The following is a 7,227-nucleotide window of genomic DNA, read 5'->3' as shown; positions in this document are numbered from 1 at the left end:
TGGGATATATATATTAGGCTTCATTAAAATAAGCAGTATTACTGAATCACCTATTTCATTTTTGGAACCGTGCAAACACCCACCACCCGTTTTAAACCAGAGTATCAAGCAAGGCTGGACTGGGACCAAATATAGACATGTACATTTTAAGGCAGATCAGACCACTCCCCCCTTTTGTTATTTAACCATACCCTAAAACTGTCAAGTATAATGTACTGGTTTTAATTTAATTTCAAGTTTTTAAATTGGTTTTCATTAAAAAGTGAAATGTAAAAAAAAGAACAGAATGATAATTATGTAAATAAAGAATAACCACTTATTGGTCATCAGCCTGTGTAGTCACAGTTTCTCAAAATAACAGATGAGTAGGTGTCATCACACTTAAAGTGATTGTAAAGTCAGCCTCCGGTCTAAACATCTGTGTAACATTTGTCTATAAAAAACTTGACTTTCATTCATCAATTCCTCACATTTTACTTCTTTACCTTTATTTTCAATACTTTATATTCTTTTTCGCAGTAATCATCCTCCTCCCGGCATTCGCGCTCCGTTCCTGTTGTTTCTAACCTACGTCTTCATAGCCAATAACGGCTCTAACCACAGGGGGACCCACCCCCTTACCATGACGTAATAACTCCTTCTTGCGCATGCGTTTGATTGTGCTGCAAACCTCTTCTATTCTAAGCTTGTGCACATTTTGCGCATGCGCAATAGAAATGTATACGGCGTCGCAATAGAAATGTATACGGAGGTCTTGTCATTTCTAACATTATTATCGCTGAGTAAGTTGATATGAAAGGGCTCCGTATACAAGTACTTTCTCTTCTCTATCTAACCAACTATGCCCCTATTTTGAATCGAAAATATAAATGATATTACTTACACAACTATCTTCTATATGTATAAATGTAATAAATATTTTAAAAACATACTGTGCTATATAATGAGTTTTATTTATATAAGCGTTTATAATTTGGATGTATTTAGCATCAAATTAAAATATAGATTTGCGCATGCGCAATGGCTAATCTAAACGGGAGCGCGCAATGCCGATACGTAAACAGCGGGTGGGACCGCTGTTTACGTATTTTCGAGGAGAATTAGGAAACAGTGAGTGGGAGGAGCGGGTAAAGTACTTTAACGATATTTATGATATAAAATTATAAAGAAATAATAACTTTTATTAAAAAATGATTGTGGCGGTATGCTTTATAGGATGATTCTATACATAACTATATCATCCAAACATTAAAAATTGACATTCACTTTAAGCCGCACTATCAGAGAGAAATACATAGACACCCACCTGCACACACAAAGCACCCCAAACATCCACAATCACAAAAACAGGCACCCACAAACATTAACAAGCACAATCAAGAGGAACTGCTTATCTGCCATTCTTCCCTTTGATTAAACTATACCAGAGAATATGCACTTGTGCAGCCTTTCTGTGCAAATATGGTGGCACTGAATGGTGTAGGAGGCGAAACCTGCCTGGCTCACAGACACCGCAAGTGAGAGGAAAGGGCTGGCTCTGCATCATGCACAAATAATAATGTTTACAACTGCCTGGGCAGGGATAAGACAACCAGCCCCAGCCTGCAACAAGCCCTAGCCCACTGGGGAAAAAATCTTTATAAGTTTTTATTAACACACATTGTGCAATTCCTTTTATATGCTTGTATAATGGAATTCTTAAGATGTGAAGACAAAATAAAAAAATAATATATATATGGTGTAACATGACCTTCAATACTTCAGATGTTTTACTGATTTTTATGAATAAAAACATATAGCCCATACTTCCCCCCCCCCATACTTATGTAAAAAGAGAAGTTCTTAGTACCACATGGCCAACACAAACTCCCATGCCACTTAGTTGATTATGTAATGCATGCGAAAACACAATTTATGCTTACCTGATAAATGTATTTCTCTTGTGGTGTATCCAGTCCACGGATCATCCATTACTTGTGGGATATTCTCATTCCCAACAGGAAGTTGCAAGAGGACATCCGCAGCAGAGCTGTTATATAGCTCCTCCCCTAACTGCCATATCCAGTCATTCGACCGAAAACAAGCCGAGAAAGGAGAAACCATAGGGTGCAGTGGTGACTGTAGTTTAAATTTAAAAATTACCTGCCTTAAAATGACAGGGCGGGCCGTGGACTGGATACACCACAAGAGAAATAAATTTATCAGGTAAGCATAAATTGTGTTTTCTCTTGTAAGGTGTAGTGTATCCAGTCCACTAATCATCCATTACTTGTGGGATACCAATACCAAAGCTAAAGTACACGGATGAAGGGAGGGACAAGGCAGGTACTTAAACGGAAGGTACCACTGCCTGTAAAACCTTTCTCCCAAAAATAGCCTCCGAAGAAGCAAAAGTATCAAATTTGTAGAATTTTTGAAAAAGTATGAAGCGAAGACCAAGTCGCCGCCTTGCAAATCTGTTCAACAGAAGCCTCATTTTTAAAGGCCCAAGTGGAAGCCACAGCTCTAGTAGAATGAGCTGTAATCCTTTCAGGAGGCTGCTGTCCAGCAGTCTCATAGGCTAAGCGGATTATGCTTCTTAGCCAAAAAGAAAGAGAGGTTGCCGAAGCCTTTTGACCTCTCCTCTGTCCAGAGTAGACAACAAACAAAGCAGATGTTTGACGAAAATCTTTAGTAGCTTGTAAGTAAAACTTTAAAGCACGAACCACGTCCAGATTGTGTAATAGACATTCCTTCTTTGAAGAAGGATTAGGACACAAGGATGGAACAACAATCTCTTGATTGATATTCTTGTTAGATACCACCTTAGGTAAAAAACCCAGGTTTGGTACGCAGGACTACCTTATCCGTATGGAAAATCAGATAAGGAGAATCAAATTGTAAGGCAGAAAACTCGGAGACTCTACAAGCCGAGGAATAGCTCCCAAAAAAAGAACTTTCCAAGATAAAAGTTTGATATCTATGGAATGAAGAGGTTCAAACGGAACTCCTTGAAGAACCTTAAGAACCAAATTTAAGCTCCATGGCAGAGCAACAGGTTTAAACACAGGCTAGATTCTAACTAAAGCCTGACAAAATGCCTGAACGTCTGGAACATCTGCCAGACGCTTGTGCAAAAGAATAGACAGAGCAGAAATCTGTCCCTTTTAAGGAACTAGCTGACAATCCTTTTTCCAAACCTTCTTGGAGAAAGGATAATATCCTAGGAATCCTAACCTTACTCCATGAGTAACCCTTGGATTCACACCAATAAAGATATTTACGCCATATCTTATGGTAAATTTTCCTGGTGACAGGCTTTCGTGCCTGTATTAAGGTATCAATGACTGACTCGGAGAAGCCACACTTTGATAAAATCAAGCATTCAATCTCCAGGCAGTCAGTCTCAGAGAAATTAGATTTGGATGGTTGAAAGGACCCTGAAGTAGAAGGTCCTGTCTCAGAGGCAGAGTCCATGGTGGAAAGGATGACATGTCCACTAGATCTGCATACCAGGTCCTGCGTGGCCACGCAGGCGCTATCAAAATCACTGATGCTCTCTCCTGCTTGATCTTGGCAATCAGTCGAGGGAGCAGAGGAAACGGTGGAAACACATAAGCCAGGTTGAAAAACCAGGGCGCTGCTAGAGCATCTATCAGCGTCGCCTTGGGATCCCTGGACCTGGATCCGTAACAAGGAAGCTTGGCGTTCTGGCAAGACGCCATGAGATCCAGTTCTGGTTTGCCCCAACGATGAATCAATTGTGCAAACTCCCACTCCCTCGGATGAAAAGTCTGACGACTTAGAAAATCCGCCTCCCAGTTCTCTACACCTAGGATATGGATAGCTGATAGGTGGCAAGAGTGAATCTCTACCCAGCGAATTATTTTTGAAACTTCTAACATCGCAAGGGAACTTCTTGTTCCCCCTTGATGGTTGATGTAAGCCACAGTCGTGATGTTGTCCGACTGAAATCTGATGTACCTCAGAGTTGCTAACTGAGGCCAAGCCTGAAGAGCATTGAATATCGCTCTCAGTTCCAGAATATTTATTGGAAGGAGTGTCTCCTCCTGAGTCCACGATCCCTGAGCCTTCAGGGAGTTCCAGACTGCACCCCAACCTAGAAGGCTGGCATCTGTTGTTACAATTGTCCAATCTGGCCTGCGAAAGGTCATACCTTTGGACAGATGGACCCAAGATAGCCACCAGAGAAGAGAATCCCTGGTCTCTTGATCCAGATTTAGTAGAGGGGACAAATCTGTGTAATCCCCGTTCCACTGACTTAGCATGCATAGTTGCAGCGGTCTGAGATGTAAGCGTGCAAACGGCACTATGTCCATTGCCGCTACCATTAAGCCGATTACTTCCATGCACTGAGCCACCGAAGGGCGCGGAATGGAATGAAGAACACGGCAGAAATTTAGAAGCTTAGATAACCTGGACTCCGTCAGGTAAATTTTCATTTCTACAGAATCTATCAGAGTCCCTAGGAAGGAAACTCTTGTGAGTGGGGATAGAGAACTCTTTTCCTCGTTACTTTCCACCCATGCGACCTCAGAAATGCCAGTACTATGTCCGTATGAGACTTGGCAATTTGGAAGTCTGACGTCTGTATCAGGATGTCGTCTAAATAAGGGGCCACTGCTATGCCCCGCGGCCTTAGGACCGCCAGAAGCGACCCTAGAACCTTCGTAAAGATTATTGGGGCTGTAGCTAATCCAAAGGGAAGAGCTACAAACTGGTAATGCCTGTCTAGAAAGGCAAACCTGAGAAACCGATGATGATCTTTGTGTATCGGAATGTGAAGATAAGCATCCTTTAGATCCACTGTAGTCATATATTGACCCTCCTGGATCATAGGTAGGATGGTACGAATAGTTTCCATCTTGAATGATAGAACTCTGAGGAATTTGTTTAAGATCTTTAGATCCAAAATTGGTCTGAAGGTTCCCTCTTTTTTGGGAACCACAAACAGATTTGAGTAAAAACCCTGTCCCTGTTCCTCCTTTGGAACTGGATGGATCACTCCCATAACTAGGAGGTCTTGTACACAGTGTAAGAATGCCTCTCTCTTTATCTGGTTTGCAGATAATTGTGAAAGGTGAAATCTCCCTTTTGGGGGGGAAGCTTTGAAGTCCAGAAGATATTCCTGGGATATAATTTCCAATGCCCAGGGATCCTGAACATCTCTTGCCCACGCCTGGGTGAAGAGTGAAAGTCTGCCCCCTACTAGATCCGTTACGGATAGGGGGCTGTTCCTTCATGCTGTCTTAGAGGCAGCAGCAGGCTTTTTGGCCTGCTTACCTTTGTTCCAGGTCTGGTTTCGCCTCCAGACCGTCTTGGATTGAGCAAAAGTTCCCTCTTGTTTTGCATTAGAGGAAGTTGATGCCGCACCTGCCTTGAAGTTTCAAAAGGCACGAAAATTAGACTGTTTGGCCCTTGATTTGGACCTGTCCTGAGGAAGGGCATGACCTTTTCCTCCAGTGATATCAGCAATAATTTCCTTCAAACCAGGCCCGAATAGGGTCTGCCCCTTGAAGGGAATATTAAGCAGCTTAGATTTTGAAGTCATGTCAGCTGACCATGATTTAAACCATAGCGCCCTGCGCGCCTGTATAGCAAAACCAGAATTCTTCAAATGAATAATGGCATCAGAAACAAAATAATTGGCTAGCTTAAGTGCTCTAAGTTTGCCAAGTATGTCATCCAATGGAGTCGCTACCTGTAAAGCCTCTTCCAGAGACTCAAACCAGAACGCAGCAGCAGCAGTGACAGGAGCAATGCATGCAAGGGGCTGTAGGATAAAACCTTGTTGAATAAACATTTTCTTAAGGTAACCTTCTAATTTTTTATCCATTGGATCTGAAAAAGCACAACTGTCCTCGTCAGGGATAGTAGTACGCTTTGCTAGAGTAGAAACTGCTCCCTCCACCTTAGGGACTGTCTGCCATAAGTCCCGTGTGGTGGCGTCTATAGGAAACATTTTTCTAAAAATAGGAGGGGGAGAGAACGGCACACCTGGTCTATCCCATTCCTTAGTAATAATTTCTGTAAACCTTTTAGGTATTGGAAAAACATCAGTACACACCGGCACTGCATAGTATTTATCCAGTCTACACAATTTCTCTGGCACTGCAATTGTGTCACAGTCATTCAGAGCAGCTAAAACCTCACTGAGCAATACGCGGAGGTCTTCAAGCTTAAAGGGACAGTATACTGTAAAATAGTTTTTCCCTTAATGTGTTTACAATTGCTTTTTTTACCAACTGCAGAGTAAAACATTTATGAAAATTAGCTTTTTAAGGTTTATTTCTGTATATTAAAGCTCTGATTTTGTGTTTTGAAGCCACAGCCTAATAAAATGGGTTGAGCTTGTAGGTATAATCAGATCTCATTACTGTATCACATTGTGCACATATACCTGCTTCTTTATCTTATATCTGTCCTTAAAATAATCACCAATACTTTGAGAGAACAATGGAAAATCAACATTTTATTACCTTATCTCTGCTTGATCACACTGAGAGTGTAATTTCTTCTGCTGGCTGTGTTTACAAAGCTTATCTATAGCTGGTACGCGCGGCCACAAACTTTCAGAATAGGTGGGGATACCCCATGCTAAATTAACAATTTCAAATGCCAATATAAGGGTAAAGGAGCTACTTGTAAACAATTTAATACACTCCAGCAGGTAAAGTGGATCATTGGGAACAAATTAAAGGGGAGAAAATTTTTGAGTAAACTGTCCCTTTAAATTTAAATGTAGAAATATCAGAATTATGTATCTTTCCTGAGTCAGAAACATCACCCACAGACTGAAGCTCTCCTTCCTCAGCTTCTGCATATTGTGAGGCAGTATCAGAATTGGAGTTATCAAAGCGTCAGTATGCTCTGCATTTCGTCAAACCCCAGAGCTATCTCGCTTACCTCTAAATTCAGGTAGTCTGGCTAATACCACTGACAGTGTATTATCCATGACTGCCGCCATGTCTTGTAAAGTAATCGCTATGGGCGTCCTAGATGTACTTGGCGCCATTTGAGCGTGAGTCCCTTGAGCGTGAGTCAAAGGATCTGACACATGGGGAGAGTTAATCAGCATAACTTCCCCCTCGTCAGATTCCTCTGGTGATACATTTTTTAAAGACGGAATATGATCTTTATTGCTTAAAGTGAAATCAGTACATTTGGTACACATTCTAAGAGGGGGTTCCACCATGGCTTTTAAACATAATGAACAAGGAGTTTCCT

The sequence above is a fragment of the Bombina bombina genome, chromosome 3 (genome assembly GCF_027579735.1).
Source record: "Bombina bombina isolate aBomBom1 chromosome 3, aBomBom1.pri, whole genome shotgun sequence".
Taxonomy (NCBI): Eukaryota; Metazoa; Chordata; class Amphibia; order Anura; family Bombinatoridae; genus Bombina; species Bombina bombina.
This window is presented reverse-complemented; position numbering follows the sequence as displayed.